This window comes from Nannospalax galili, unplaced genomic scaffold (assembly GCF_000622305.1).
Source record: "Nannospalax galili isolate Female #2095 unplaced genomic scaffold, S.galili_v1.0 scaffold113, whole genome shotgun sequence".
NCBI lineage: Eukaryota > Metazoa > Chordata > Mammalia > Rodentia > Spalacidae > Nannospalax > Nannospalax galili.
Genome location: NW_008335444.1, coordinates 164,698 through 181,571, shown reverse-complemented (window position 1 = coordinate 181,571; position 16,874 = coordinate 164,698). Strand labels below are relative to the sequence as shown.

General features: G+C 38.3%; 1 protein-coding gene across 2 annotated transcripts in view; it reads left to right on the top strand.

Annotated features, from left to right (window-relative positions):
* The window catches only part of Dennd1b (DENN domain containing 1B), a 294,324-nt gene that overhangs the window by 210,662 nt on the left and 66,788 nt on the right, over window positions 1-16,874 (top strand). The gene's annotated exons all lie outside the window — the stretch shown is intronic.

Genomic DNA, 16,874 nt, shown 5'->3' with positions numbered 1-16,874 from the left:
CTCTTAGCTATTGTGAAAAGAGCAGCAACAAACATGGATGTACAAGTGTCTCTGTAATAGGATGAGTTCTTTGGGTATATGCCAAGGAGTGGTATAACTGGGTGAAATGGTAGGTTCATTTGTAGATTTTTAAGAGTTCTCCACACTGCTTTCCATAGGGGTTGAACAAGTTTGTAGTCCCACCAGCCGTGGATGAGTGTTCCTCTTTTCCCACATCCTCTCCACCATTTGGTATCATTTGTTCTCTTGATCTTACTGTTTTTTGTAGTCTTTGTTTCTTTTCAATTTAAATGTTTATCTTTGTGGTTTAGTCATTTTCTCTAGTGGTAGCATTTTGATTCTTTCATATTTTTCAATTTCCTGTCTGGATTAACAGTGAAATTTTATTCCTTTGCATGTTTGTATGTTGGTAATTAGTGGATTTTTTGTTTGTTTTTGCTTCCAACTGTAGAAATTCCTTAAACATTTTTCATATGTCTATTCAAGATGTGGTGCATTCCTTTGATTTTGGTTAAGAAAGGCTTTAGGATGGCGATATAGACAGGCATTACAGTTCTTTCAATGAGCTTACCCTGCTAGATATACCACTATCCCTGATTTCAAGTTATCTTTCAGAGCTATGGTAATAAAAACATTATGATACTGACATAATATTATAAAAATAGACACATTGATTAGTGGAATAGAGTTGAGGTCCCAGATGAAAGCCCACACACCTATAGCCACCTTTTTTGTGTGTGTCTTTTTTTTTTTTTAAATAGAGAGGTCAAAAAAAGAAAACCACATTGGAGAAAAGATAGCATCTTCATTAAATAGTGCTGAGCACACTCAGTTACAAATATGATGAAGAAGAAAACTAGATCTGTCTCTCAACCTGCACAAAATGTAACTCCAAATGGATCAAAGATCTCAACCTAAGACCTGATATGCTGAATATGTTAGAGAAAGAGAATATACTTCAACTTAGAGGACCTGGAAAGACTTTTCTGAACAGGACCCCAGTAGTGCAGGAAATAAGACCAACATGACAAATGCAACCCCATGAAACTAAAAGACTTCTGTACAGCAAAGGACACCATCATTTGAGTGAAGAAACAGCCTAAAGAATGGGGAAAAAAAAATATTTATCAGTTATACATGCATCTGACAGAGAGTTAGTGACTAGAGTAGAAAAAGAACTAAAAATACTAAAAACCAGGAAAACAAAATAATTCAAATTAAAAATTGTGGCACAGAACTTAACAGAATTCTCAAAAGAAGAAATGCAAGTGGCTGAGCTGAGAATTTTTTTTTACTGTTATGCATCCTTAGCCATTAGGGAAATGGAACATAAAGCTACTTTGAGACTTTATTTTGTCCCAATCAAAATGGATAAGATTTAGAAAATGCTGGCATGGATGTAGAGAAAGGAAAACATTTACTGTTGTTGGGAGTGCAAATTGATGTGGCCACTATGGAAGTCAGTGTGGAGGTTCCTCAAAAAGCTATATCCCTCCTAGGCATATTCCCAAAGGACTTTATGCCTACCATGGAGATGCCTTCTCTCTCATGTTCATTGCTGCTTTACTCCCAATAGCCAGGAAATGGAAACAGCTTAGATTAGATGCTCATTAGCTGATGAGTAGATAATGAAAATGTGGCACATGTAAATAATGGAGTATTATTTAACTGTTAAGAAAAATGAAATTCACAGGTAAATGGATGGACATGGAAATAATCATTATTTCTGAGGTAAGTGAGATCTAGATAGACAAAGACTACATGTGAACTCTCATGTATGGGTACTGGGTTTGAATCTTTAGCTATGTTTTTTATATTGAAGTACCCATAGAAGTCAAAAAACTAGTAAGGGGCCTTGGAGAGGGGGTTTCGCAAGAAAGTGGATAGAACACAGGTGGTATGAAGGGGTAAAAGGAAATAATAGAACAGGAAGGATTAGGTGGGGTGGGGGATGGGAATGTAGGGTAGAAGATGGAATATTTGGAGGGATAAGTAACACTAAAGGCCTTTTGAAAAATTTTATGGAAACCTACTTTAGAAGCTTCCTAAAATGCATGCATATACTTATATAAAAAGAGTTTAAAAAGAGTTACCTTGCAGTGGGGGACTGGGGGGAGACAGTTCCTCTCCCACATACCACAGGCTATCAAATACAAAGCCCAGTGCCAGTATGAGCTACCTCTTTTTGAGTTGTTGTTGCTGTAGGCCCTATTCCCACATACGTTACAGGCTATCGCCATTGCTCTTGGTTTCCCTACAGAACTTGACCAGAAGATCCTATTACTAAACACATCACATATTTGAGTCATAGGACATGGAGAAATCAAGCTATTATCAACCTGGAACTTTCAACCCTACTGGCTAGCTTTCATGGTGCCAGAAAGTTCTATGCACACTACCAGGGGAGAAAAATATTCAACAATCTTACCCAGGAATGAAACCTATGAACTATAGTAATGCAGCACCACTAACCACATTACAGTTAAACCTGAATAAAGAAACAACCTGACTCTGAGATTTTAGTTTTAAGGCCAAGATTGGAGCCGAACTCTCAGAGTTTGTTCCTTCCAACGTCTCACAGAACTATGCTTATGTATTATAGTTTTATCTAGAGTAACTGTCACTGCTTAATCAGCTTTTCCTGATTTTAAACTCCCTTGTCTCAATATTGAAAGCAGAGGACTGAATATAATTTACTAAAAAGAGTTTTTGATTTATCCATCATGTTGTTTTTTTCCATATTGTGTCACTTAAAGTAGAACTCAGTGGTGAAACACACCAGTCTAAGAATATATTTCTTACCCTGTTTAAGATATTTTATGTATGTTGATCACTTCTATAATAGGCCCTCTCTAATATTTCTGGACAAAATAGATTATAAACTATGTGCTGTTCAGTATCTGTGATGGAGACAGATGTAGTCATTTCTTCAGTAGCAATACAGAGAAATTTATGTCAGAAAGTAATAAAAGAATAATTCTTGCTTGTGAATATTTAGGAAACTGAGAAAAATTGACAAGACACCAATTGAGTTTGTGTATTTTTCTAGGGAAACGATGACAGTGTTCACCATGTCTTCAAAAAAATGAAAAACCAGAAGACTTGTTAAAATCGCTTAGAAATAGTAAAATCAGTTTTAGTGGACCTAATGTGTCAATTTGGAGAGTTTCAGCTTCATCATATAGTTAATTTGTAATGTTTTAAAATCATAGTAACAGAGGGCTCAATGCTATACATTGGAAAGTTCACTTTTAGCTGGGCATGGTGGTGCACACATTTAATCTCCGTACTAGGGAAGTAGAGGCAGGCAGATCTCTGTGAGTTCAAGGCCAGCCTGGTCTACAAAGTGAGTTTCAGGCCAGCTGGGGCTACAAGGAGACCCTGTCTCAAAAAGACAAAAAAAACAAAAAAACAAAAAAAACAAACATAAAGTTCACTTTTGATAATAATGTTCATGTTAGGTTGGCGTTGAGTAAGGGCAGAGGCAGGGGGGCAGGGCTGACCTCATTTCCTATTGCTGAGGGAAAGGACTCCAGAAAGAAGCATCAAGGTTGACCAGGAAACCCAAATTTAAGGACCTTAAAGAGGAAACTTTAGTATGTTGGCTCTATGTGGATGTGGATTTTGAGGGATATAAGCAAGATAATTTATGTATTGCCAGAGACACTAAATGCATATGCCAAGTATTTCTAAACAGTAACATTTTAAAATTAAGCACTTAAAGTGTCTGAGTAGCAATTCTCAATATATTATAACCTTCCTTTCTTCCTTCCTTTTTTCTTTCTTCTTTCAAAATCTTTTTGAGACAAGGTCTCCCTTTAGCTCTAGATTGCCTGGAACTCACTGTGTAGACCAGGCTGGCTTCCATCTCACAGAAATCCGCCTGCCTCTTTTTCCCTCTTGCTGGGATTAAAGGTGTGTGCCACTATGCCAGGCTCTGTAACTTTTCTTGTGGTACCTAATTTATCACCTGTAAATGGTGCAATGTATGATTGAAAAACTAATTGTGCCTATTCATCATTGCAGACAAAATTATAGAACTAAGTATAGTTATTGTAAAGTGATTTATATAAAGTAACAGATATTTAGCAGTTTTTATTTTAGCCAGCAACAAGTTAGCTAATTTTTTTTTTTTACAAATGCAGAATATGAACTAAAACTAATATGCTATATGAGCTGAAGGAAATTGATGAGAACACAGGACTTTGGAACCAGGCTGCCTGCCTGGGTTTGAATCCTTATTCTGTGACCAAGGCATTCTATGACTTTGGACAAATTTAACTCTTAGTATCTTAATTTTCTTTTTTTAAAAAAAAGTATTTATTATTTTTATTTTGTGTGTATGAGTGTATTGCCTGCATGTATATAAGTGCACCCATGTCATGCAATACCCACAGAGGTCAGAAGAAGGTGTTGGATCCCCTGGAACTGGGATTAAGGACAGTTGTTAGCTGCCATGTGGGTGCTGGTATTCGAACTCAGGTCCTCTGCAAGAGCAACCAGTGCTCTTAATTCCTAAGCCATCTCTCCAGCCCCCTTAATTTCCTTTTTGAGAAAGAATTCTATTTCTTGGGTTGACACATGATATGAATTACTTTTTTTGGTGCTGTGAGAAAATACAGGGCAGAAGCAGCTTGAGAAATAATGATTTATTTTGGCATAGAGATAGCATGGTGGGAAATTCATGCCAGAATTCATGACAATGGAGTGTGTGGCAGAGGCTCATTCCATTTTGATAAATAAGGAAACAGGGAACTGGGCTAGAACCAAAAGCAAAAATAACCCGAAAAGCCTGCCCTAGTTACCCATGTTCCAAATGTTCCACAACCTTTTATTAAAGCACCCCCAGCTCAGAACCACATGAGTCTGTAGTTAGTAATTTAGATCCAAACCTAACATTCTGTCCCTGGTTCCCAGAGTCCACAGCTATCTCATAAGGCAGAATATATTCAATATAATGAGAGTTTTTCCATTTTTACCAGTCCCAATACTGTTCAAAAGCCCCAGTTCCAAAATTTCTAAAGTCTTTAAAGGCTGGAGCCTCTGTAAAATAAAAACCCAGTTAGATATTTCCAATGTACAAATGGGTGCAGTAAACGTTCCCATTCCAAAATGGAAGATTGGGGGAATTGTAAGGAAATTCTGGACCAAAGACCTCAACAAGCAGAATGAACAGAAAATCTGAAGCACCGTGTCTGACATCTGGGGGCTAGTAGTGGCATTGCAGGCTTCAGTGCCCTTGGGTAGTCCTGATTCTGATATAATGATCACCTACAACACACATGAGCTCTCTCTTGAACCAGTTCCAGTCAGTGCCTGCAGCTTCTCTAGCAGGCCTTCTGTATTCCTAGCATCTCCATCAGCCTGGATTCTCCATTGCCATTTAGGCCTCACTGTCACAGCGTCACGAATGGTTCATTTAGAAGCTCCATACAGTAAATCTTACTCTACTATAAACTGTTTGTCTTCATTGACTTTTTTCTGAAAACTTGGTGCAAACCTCCGTTGCTCCATAATTCTTCTATTCAGCAAGCCTGCTCAGTCAGTACCACGTGGAAGACACTGGTTCTCCTGCAAGCTCAAGATGTATCTATACACTTTGAGCCATGGGTACAGTGACTACTAAGTTCCTATATGACTAAGCCTGATAAAAGAATTCCTTAGGATGCCCCTGGAACATTCTGTGTTCGAGTTTTCTTTATTTAGATACTCTCCTTGTAAATGAAGGTTTTTCAAATTAGGTTGGATCTTTACCCTCAGTCCCCATCCTATGGTCTGAGTGCAGAGCAAAGTACCAGTTCTCCTTCTCTCCCTCTCCCTCTCCCCCTCCTCTTCCCCTCCCCATCCCCTTCCCTCTTTTTTTGAGATAGGGTTTCATGAAACCAAAACTGTTTTCAAACTCGATATAGGGCTGAAGATGATCTTGAACTTCTAAACCTCCTGCCTTTATCTCCAAAGTGCTGAGAGTATAGGAATACACCATTATACCCAGTTTATGAGGTGCTAGGGATTGAACCCAGAGGTTTATGCATGCATGATCTGCATCCCCAGCTCCAAGTTTCTTTATAAGGAGACTGTTGTTTTTGACAATTATTGTTGTTATGCTTGCTTGCACCAATAGTGCACACAAATTAATTATTTATTTTTGTTTTATGTGTATGAATGTTTTACCTGAATGTATGTAAATGTACCATGTGTGTGCAAGTGCTTGCAGAAGCCAGAAGAGTATGTTGAATATCCTTGGAACTGGAGTTATAGATGGTTGTGAGTCACCATGTCAGTGCTGGGAACCTAACCCAGGTCATCTGGAAGAGCAGTGAATGTCTTAACTGCTGAGCCATCTCTCCAACCCTGAGCCTACAAAAATTTAAATGTGCTCATGTTCCCTTTTTTGGGAAGCTGGATGTTTTTTCATTTGTTTTTTTAACCCCCACCTCCACTGGCACACTCCCATACCCCCCTCCCCACTGGAATTCATACATTCTGTCATTTGTGTTAAGACCTATTGTGTCAAGTTAGTGTTCCCAGACTTTCCTCAGTGTAAGTTCATCTGCTGAGGTCTAGTCAGCCTAGAGTCCCTTGCTTTAGGAAGATCAGCTCTTCCTCACCTAACAGTAATCAGTTGCCAATATTTCTTCAGCTAAGATTGGGGTCTGCTGTCCATTTCCCCAGTTCTATGCTGTGTTTTTGTCTGCTTGAGTTTGCATGGGACTTGTGTACGCTGACACAGTTGCTGTAGATTCATATGAGCAGGGTCGCAGGAGCTTGTAGGACTCTATTTCCATATGGTTGTGACCTCCTTCCTGGCTCTTACAATCTTTCCACCCCCTCTTCCACAATACTCCTTAAGCCCTGGGTGGGTGAAGTTTAATATAGGAGTCCTATCCAAGAACCAACATTCTGCAGACTCTTAGTCTCTACACTCCAGCCGTTTGTGACCTTTTGTGTTCTTGGTCCTCTGCTTCATGAAGGAGCTTCATTAATGTGAATTGAGAGATTCATTAGTATCCTTTTCGTTATCCCTGCTCTATGTTCTGTAAGCCTGTGGTATAGAGGTTGCATTGTAGTTGTGTAACTTAGACCTGGGCAATTCATAGACAATGTCTATGTGTGACCAGTTATGGTACTTGATAATGGTCTCTGTATGTTGTAAAAGAAGCGTCTTTGATGAGTGATGACTGGGATATTTGTAAATATAAGGATGCATATTTTGCACATAATAAGAAATTACATTAGTCTAGGAATGTCACAGTCTTAGGGTATTTTCTAAGATCTATGACCTCTCCAGCCATGTCTATTTGGTTATGTTTATAGTACTTGAGTCTCCTCCCATTGAAAGGGATTTTATTCCAATTAGGTAGCTGCTGATTGCCCCCAAGATTAAAGTGCTACTACTGCACCAATATCATATGCTGTGCCGGCCATTAATATAATTATTTGGTCTTGAAGCTGGTGTTGGACCATCCATTGATATTTTCCCTTAGCACTTTCATAGTGCTCTTCAAAGCTATGAGAGATAGCCTTCAGGGGAAGCAGCTTCCAGATCAGTTCCAGCTGCATGGCTCCAAATCCTGTGTTTGAAGTATGTTCTGTCTTCAGCAGTAGGGTCTTAGCTTCAAGTTCTGGGAGGCAATCAAGGACTGTGGGAATAGCCTGTGGGATTTTGGGGGTCTCTTGGACAACCCTAGCCAACAAGTCAAAGGAAGGTTTCTCCTGTTAGGCACTGTTTCTTGTTATGTAGCCTTTAGCTATTCACTTGAACTACTGGAGATGTTGTATGTGTCATTTGTACTTAGGTTGTTGGACTAATATGATTCCCTCTGGTTTTTTAAAACTAGCTAGGCATCATTTATCTCTCCTCTTTCACTGTCTAACCCTTCCTCCATGGTTTCTCCATTTAAAGTGTCCCCATTTCCCCCATTTTTCCCTTACCTCAGAGTAGAACTCCGTTGTGTAAATGTACCACATTTTCATTATCCACTTGGTCAGTTGAAGGACACTTAGGTTGCTTCCATCTCTTAGCTATTGTGAAAAGAGTAGCAACAAACGTGGATGTACAAGTGTCTCTGCAATAGGATGAATCCTTTCGATATATGCCAAGAAGTGCTATAACTGGGTCAAATGTAGGTTCATTTTTAGTGTTTTAAGAATTCTCCACTCTGCTTTCCATAGGGGTTGCATGAATTTGCAGTCCCACCAGCAGTGGATGAGCATTCCTATTTCCCCACATCCTCTCCAGCATTTGGTATCACTTGTTCTCTTGATCTTAGCCAGTATGACTGAGGTAAGATGAAATCTTAAAGTGGTTTTAATTTGCATTTTCTTGATTACTATGTTGACCACATTTTAACATGTTTTTTACCTATCTCTTCTTTTGAGAACTCTCTGTTCAGATCTTTAGCCCATCTATTAATTGGGTCACTTGCTTTCTTGATCCTTTTTTTCTTCTTTGAGTTCTTTATAAATTCTGGATGTTAAACCTTTACTGAAAGTGTTCATCATTTCTAGGAGTTTTCTGGTGGAATTTTTGTATCTCTTACATATAATATCATATCGCTTGCAAAAATGGGATAATTTGACCTTCTCTTTTCCAATTAGTACTCCTTTAATTTCCTTCTCTCATTGCTTTAGCAAGAGTTTTAAGTACTATATAAAAAGGAGTGGAGATAGTGGACAGCCTTGTGTAGTTCCCAATTTTAATGGGAATGCTTCCAGTTTTTCTCCATTTAGAATGATGTTGGCTGTGGGTTTGTTGTATATAGCTTTAATTTTGTTGGGGTATGTTCCCTCAAGTCCAATTACCTTTAAGACATGTAACATACATGCATTTTGAATTTTCTCAAAGGCCTTCTCTGCATCTATTGAGATAGTCATGTGGTTTTTGACTTTGAGTCAATTTTTATGATTTATGGTGTTTATTGACTTGCATATATTGAAACATGACTGTGTCTCCGAAATAAATCTGGCTTGATCATGGTGGATGGTCTTCTTGATGTGCATCTGTGTGAGGTTTACAAGTATCTTGTTGAGAAATTTTGCAGTTATGTTCATTAAGGATATGGGACCATAGTTTTCTTTTTTGGTTGTATCTTTACTTTGGGTATTAGAGTGATGCTGACTTCATAGAAGGAATTTGTAAGTTCTTCTGTTTCCATCTTTTTGAATAATTTAAGTAGTATTGGATATAAATTTTCTTTAAATATCTGGCAGAATTCTGCTGTGACTTCATTTGGGCCTGGGCTTTTTTTTAATTGGGAGGTTTTGTATTACTTTTTCAATTTCCTTACATGTTATGGGCCTCTTTAAGCTGTTGATCTTTTCTTGGTTTAACTTTTGTTATTCCCAAGATTTTAGATGCACATCCATTTATTTTAGGTTTTCAAATTTAATAGCATATACATTTTTAAAGTATTTCCTTATAATGTTCTTGATCTTTTGGGTGTCTATTGTGATGTTTCCCTTTCCATTTCTGATTTTGTTGATTTGGCATTGCTCTTTACTTCTTTTGGTTAACTGGTCTAAGAGTCTGTCTATATTGTTTATCTTTTCAAAGAACCAGCTCTTAGATTTATTAATTCTTTGTATTGTTTTCTTTGTTTCTATTTCATTAATTTCTGCTCTGATTTTTATTATTTCTTCTTGTCTGCTGGATTTGGGTTTCATCTGTTGTTTTCTTTCAAGATTCTTGAGTTGCAATGTTATGTCTTTTTCTTGTGCTCTTTCTGATTTTCTACTGTGGACACTTAGAACTATAAACTTCCTTCTTAGGACTGCTTTTAAAATGTCCCAGAAGTTTTTTTGTGTTGTGTTGTGTTGTGTTGTGTTGTGTTGTCCTATTCATTTAGTTCCAGGAATACTTTTATTTCTTCATTAATTTCTCCTTTGACCCACTCATCGTTCAGGAGTATGTTGTTTAATCTCCATGAGTTCATGTAGTTACTAGGGCTTCTTCTGGTGTTTATTTTAAGATTTACTGCATTGTGTTCTGATAGAATACATGGAAGTATTTCAATATTTTTGTATTTGTTGAGGATTGTTTTTTGCCTTGAAAGTTCCATGGGGTGCTGAATAGAATATATTCTTTGCTGCTTGGGTAGAATATTTGGTAGATGTCTGTTAGGTCCATTTGATGTATGGTATTACTTAATTCAAATGTCTCTCTGTTTATTCTTTGTCTGGTTGACCTGTGTAATGGAGACAGTAGAGCATTGAAGTCCCCTACTCTTAGTGAGTTGGGATCAATCTGTTTCTCAAAGTCATATAGCACTATTTTAATGAAGTTGGGTGCACCAGAATTTGGTGCATTTATATTCATGATTATAATATCTTCTTGTGCAATTGTTCCTTTGATTAGAATGAACTGTCCCTCTTTATCTCTTCTGATTAGTTTTAGTTTGAAGTCTATTTTGTCAGATATTAGAATTGCAACCCCTGCTTGTTTCTTAGTGCCATTTGCTTGGAATATTCTTTTCCATCCTTTTACCTTAAGGTAGTGCCTGTCCTTGAAGGTGGGATGGGTTTCTTGAAGACAAGAAAAAGATGGATAGTCTTTCTTAATCTATTCAAGTAACCTGTATCTTTTGACTTGGGGAGTCCAGCCTTTTGATATTTAAAATTGTTATTGAAAGATGTATTGATTACCATCATTGCCATTTTAATTTCTGTTTGCATCCTTGGTCAAACTGCATTTCCACCTTTATACCTTCATTTAATTTCTTTCTTATTGCCCCTTGGGTATAGTCGTTCCTTTCTCCAGCTCTTTGTATTGCTTCCAGAACTCTCTAAAAGGCTGCTTTTGTGGACATGAATTCTTTCAGCCTATTTATGTCATGGAAGATTTTTCTTTCCCCTTCAACTATAATAGACATTTTGGCTGGGTAAAGTAACCTGGGTTGGCATCTATCTCCATTTGGAACTGGGAAAAGTTTGGTCCAGGCTCCTCTGGCTTTCATAGTTTGCACTGAATGGACAGCAGTAATTCTGATGGGTTTTCCTTTATATGTAACTAGATGCTTTTCTTTTCAGCTTTCAGTATTCTCTCTTTGTTCTGTACATTTAGTGTTTTTACTATGATATGCTGTGGGGAGTTGATTTTCTGGTCCTGACTATTTGGTGTTCTATGTACTTCTTGTATTCATATGGGGATTTTTCTCTAATTTGGGGAAATTTTCTTCTACAATCCTGTTGAAGGTCTGTTCCATACCATTATCTTGAGATTATTTTCCTTCTCTTATGCCTATGATGCATAAATTTGATCCTTTCATGGTATCCCACATTTCCTACATATTCTATTCCTGTGTTTTCTTAAATTTTTCATAATCTTTGTTTCAGCGGTCCAATTTGTAAACTTTATTGTTCAGTCTTTATATTCTGATTTCAATTTAATTCATTCTATTGGTGAGGCTTTCCCCTGTTATTCCTAATTGGCTTACTGAATGCTTCACCTCCTACTTCATTTCAGCCTGAGTTTGCTTCAATATTTCTAACTCTTTCGTGAAGTCAGTCAGAAGTTTATCCCTGTCTTCTTTTACTTGTTTGATATTTTTGTTTGTGTGCTCCTTAAATTCGTTGAATTATTTGCTCATGTGTGTGATTGTTCTTTTAAATTCTGTGTCCTGGATTATCTTTAGGGGGTTCTTGTTGTAGAACTTCTCTATCGGACTGTGGGTGTTTGGTGGGGACATATTTGGGTTTTTCGTATTATTATTTTTCCATTGTGACTTTGCCATGTGGATTTCATTTGTTTCTGATTCTGGTGTGAGAGTTAAGCCTTCCTTTGTTGAGTTTATGTATATTTCTGTTTGCATATTTGGTGTTTTACTGCATATGAAAGATTGCTTGGTCTAGCCTTCAGGTTCTCTCTTTTGATTTTATATTGGAGGGACCAGTTGGCTTTAGTCCAGCTACTCAGGTGTTCCTGCAGAGGCCCAAGTCAGGTGAGAATCAGATGCTCTCAGACTTCCTCCTAAGGTCTGGGCCCCTCTAGTCAGCAGGCACAGGCACAATTTGGGAAGCTTGCTAGGTGGAGGCTGGATTCAGGTGATCTCAGGCAGTCTTCAAAGGTCTGGACCCCTACTGAGGACAGGGAAGCCTAACCATCCAGCAGTGGGAAGGGCTGTAGGTGGTCCCAATGTAGGGGGATGGACTCAGCACCCACTGCCATGTGGAATTAAGAGGGTGGTCCAGAGATCTGGGGTGCTAAGAGCAAAAGCAGGATTCTCTCCAAGGCTAAATGGAGAAAAGGCTATGGGGTCTGGGAAATTGGAGTTGCTAGGGAAGTCAAGGTGCCATGAGTGTGATCAGACTTACCAGGGAAGAAGGCTGGTATAGGTAATTCAAGGCAAATTGGGGTTTCAGACAGCCATGGAAGAAGACCAGTGTCAGGATTGGGAAGGCTAGTTGAGTAGGGACAGCCTGTGAAGGTTCTAAGAAACTAGACTGAAAATTTGAGCAGGTCTGAATGCAGGGGATTAGGATGCAGTGGGTGGGTCTCAACTAAAAAGGTAGTCCAGAGATCTGGGATGTTAAGAGCAAAAGCAGGACTGTGCCCAAGGCTAGAAGGAGAACAGGACATGGGGTGGGGGAGATTGAATTTCCTTAGATTGTTGGGGAGTCAAGGCCCAATGGGCAGGATCAGACATACTGGGGAAAAAGGCTAGTCCCCAGAATCTCAGGCAAATTGGGGCTAGGGATCATTTTTTCACATTTTTGTGATGTGTTTTGCTCTGAATTATCACTTTAAATTTGGCTAAAAGCAAAAAACAGTAACCATGCCACATTTTACATTATATGTGCTTTTAAAATTTCCTCTGCCCTAAAAATAAGTATATTACGTTTGAATTCATCCTCCAAATTTTAAGACATGGACAGAGCTTTGCCAGAATATAACAGGATTGACTCTAACTCAGTTTGTGATGGAATCTTTATTCTCCTCTGAAACTTCTTGAATACAGTTCTTACTCCCTGACTCTGTATTTACATGTGGTCTTCCAAGAGCCATCCATTAAACTCTACCTGCAGTATTCTAGAACTTCTCTAGCCCATAGCACCAAACTCTTCAAAGGCCTAAGAGCCACATGTTCAAGGAGCTCACACCAATGACTCTCCTTCTTAGGTCTAAATTTCTGTGTTTATTGTATTACTCATTACTCTTGCACATTATTTAAAAGCAGAACCTTAAGGGAGGAAAGATTTGGTTTTGGCTTCTATTTTTGGTCCCTATGGTAAGGAAGCTCATAGATGCAGGAGTGTGAGTGGCAGTCAATAAGAAAGCAGAATTGGGTCAGAAGCAGAGGCCTTCAAGGCCTGCTTCCAGCATCAGCAACAGCTGAGGACTCAGTGTTTAACAGATCCAAGCCATACCACATTGTAAGTTGTTCTCAGTTATGGAATGCACTTAGAAGTGAATATATTCTGAACTTAAGCAGAAATATTAATAAGTGACTTATATGTCAGTGCATTAGTCTGATTCCCATCATGATAATAGTAATTAACTGATAGACTAATTATCAGAAGCAGTAATTATAAAGATGCTTTAGGGCTAGAGATAACTTAGCAATTATGATCACTGGCTGCTCTTGCACAAGACCCAGGTTTCATTCTCAGCACCTACACAGTGGCTAACAACTGTTTATAACTCCAGTTCCAAGGGATCTGACACCCCCTTCTGACCTCTGTAGGCACAGCATGACACAGGTGCACTTGCATACATGTAGGCAATATACTCATACACATAAAAAATAATGATAATAAAATATTTTTAAAGAAGAAAAAAGATGCTTTATTTTGGCTTATCATTTTTGAGGTTCCAGTCATAATTGATTATTTCCAGTGTTTTTTGACTGTAGCAAGACAAATATATATATAGTAGAAGATAGCTCCACAGTAAAGTACTTGCTATTCAAGCACAAGGACATGAGTTCTGACCTAAGCTCTCATGTAAAAAGCTTGGCAAGGCAGTACATACCTAAACCCTAGTACTACTGGTAGGAGGTGGAGACAGGAGGATTCTGGGTCTAACTGTCCAATCAGTCTTGTAAAGACTAGGTCTAGGAGGAAACCCTGTCTCAAAACACAAAGTGAAGAACAATAAAAGACACCTCACAGTCTGATATCTACCTCTGACCTCCATGGGTGAATGAATGTATCACACAAGTGAAAATTTACCAAATGATCCCAAGAAGCATTCTTTCTTCCATGTCATTCAATTCAAATTTGATTTGAAAGAACTCATATCATGGAGTCATTTATAATCTGGTTAATGGCATTACCACAATGATGACTACAGTAAGGCTCCAAAGATGGCCAAGCTTGAGATTTCTATGTACTGGCATATACAGAATCATTTATCAAGAACCATTTTCCTTTTCCCTATAAGACAATGCTAACATGTGTCAGGATCTTGTCTTCTTTGTAATTATTGACAAGTTTTAGTAAATAAAGTATGGTAATTCCCTGTAAGTTAAAGATTTACCATGGTCTCTTTCATCAGAAGTGGCAGGACAGCATGTTGGAACATTCCCTTCCTTCTCTTCTAAAATTGGTGAAAGCAATCATTCATACCTTGATGCGAATGTAGTTCTTCTGTCTTAATTTACCTTGGCACATAAATGTATGCTCAGCTCTTAAGAAAACTTAATAGACTTTAGTTTCTCATCTTTCTCACTTTGACGTCTTCTAGCACTTTGTCTTCTACTGCCTCCCATGAGAAGAAATGCTTATTTATTGCATTAGCCATCAAAACTTTTCAGTAGGAGCTACAGTGTTATATTTGAATTGAAGGGCATTTTTCTGCAAAGTTACAATTTATGGACAGATTATTGATGGCAGTGTAATAAAATCTCATGTTATGATGAAAATATGTCAAATAGTAACTGAAATTATGATTAATCCTGATCACTCTGTAATATCAGTGATGTGATATAGCTAGAGTTATCACAACATGCAATTTTATTCGGCTTTTAAAATATGTCCTTCTGAACAAGTGTTATTCACTTTAGATTGTATTCATTCATTCAGCATTTTTGTGCTCCCCATATAAGTAGCTGTGGTACAGGTACTAGGGATAGACTATAATAGAATCTGTCTAACCCAATTTGTGTATGTAAAATTTTAAAAATCCTTCTATAGCTTTAAATTTCAACAATGAGTATAGAATATATAATGTCATTTTTGTGATGATGGCTCCATGTGCTGGTGAATGTTGTTGGTGCCAACACTAATAGATTATTGCAGTGTCTTCTCTGATAATTTGTTTGAATGTTTCCTCTTTCCTAGCAGTGCTGTCTGAAAAGACTGTGTGCTGAAGGAAGTGTTCTGTATGTGTGCTTTCTGTTCAGTGGCCCTAGCTTGTGTGACTGCTCAGCACTTCAAATGGGGCAGCTCTTGCTGAATTCTTAAGAGCTGAATCTTTAATTTTATCTAAATTTTGCATTTTTATACTAATACTTACATGTGACTAGTAGTTAATTTATTTAAAAAGATAGCTCTGTGGTGTCATTAATTTCTACCAGAAAAAGCAGCAATTGAATTACGTTATTATTCCTTATTTTTATCCATGCAAGTGCCAATTTCTAGAATTTTACTTTTAGGTGCCTCAAAGCACTTAGTACATTTAACATAATTAATTGTTTAAAATTTTAGTAGATGATCAGGCTGTTTAGGTTTTTACTGAAATATAAGACTTTCCACAAAATTCATTCTAATGAGTGATCATTTGTCTCTTTTTTCATTTTTTTATTGATTCAAAAATTTCATGAAATGTCTTTTGATCATATTCAAAACCTCCTCTCCCATCTCTATCTTCACCTTACCCTCTCCTCCCCTGGCTTCATGTCCTCTGTTTAGCAAATGAAAAGCCCCATCCACCTTACACAACGCGTCTGAACTGGGTGCTAGAGAAGTCATATCTTATTAGGATATCAATGATCTGTAATTACACACAGATGGACCCAAGTAAAGTAGAGATCTACAGGGGTGCTGCACTGTGGGGAGCTCACAGCCACCTTCTGACTACACCTGCTGCTTGGCCCTTCCACCAGAGCTCTTGGGACCCAAGCACTGGGGCATGGCTCCCTTAGGGCCTGAGTGGCCAGGCCAGGACTACTAAGTATTTAAGCTTTCATGGTGGAGGGGCCAGTTGGCTTTCTTGCTGACTGCTCTTTTTGTATCTTTCCCTATGGCCAGGGTTAACAAGCTATGTGATGTCTTATTACCAGAGTCATATTTTAAGTCATTGTACTAGACCTGCCACTACTGCTCTGGCACACACAGCCCTGTGGCCACCATCTTGCCTCTCCAATTATTTTCTTTCTTACTTGCCAAGTTAACAATTTTGAGATCAATATAGAAGCACCTAAGGTTGGGAAAATATTCATCCTGTGTGATAAAGTTTCTCACATGGTCCTGCACACAGTCTTTTGGGAGCCAGCACTAGCTTTTTGAAATTTCTCTATTTTTATTTTGATCATGAAGTATAGTCTCTTGTCTTGTATGTGCTGAGTGAGCTAGTGACTGTCCAGGCTGTTGAGGGGAACAGCAGGCAGAAGGGATCAGCCAGTAAATAAAGAGTGTCTGCAGTCATACAAGAGTAAGTGGAACAAGTATAGTCCTCAGGTTGTGAAACTGAGGTCCTTGATCACTTCAGAGAGATGAGCACTTAGCAGTTGACAAATGGTACCTATCCTGGAATGTATTAAACCAGGAAGCTGATTATAAAAACTTCCAATGATGGGCCCAGCGTGGTGGCACACGACTTAAATCCCAGCACTCGGGAGGCAGAGGCAGGCGGATCTCTGTGAGTTCAAGGCCAGCTTGGTCTACATAGTGAGTGCCAGGACAGCTGGGGCTACAGGGAAACCATGACTCAAAAAGAC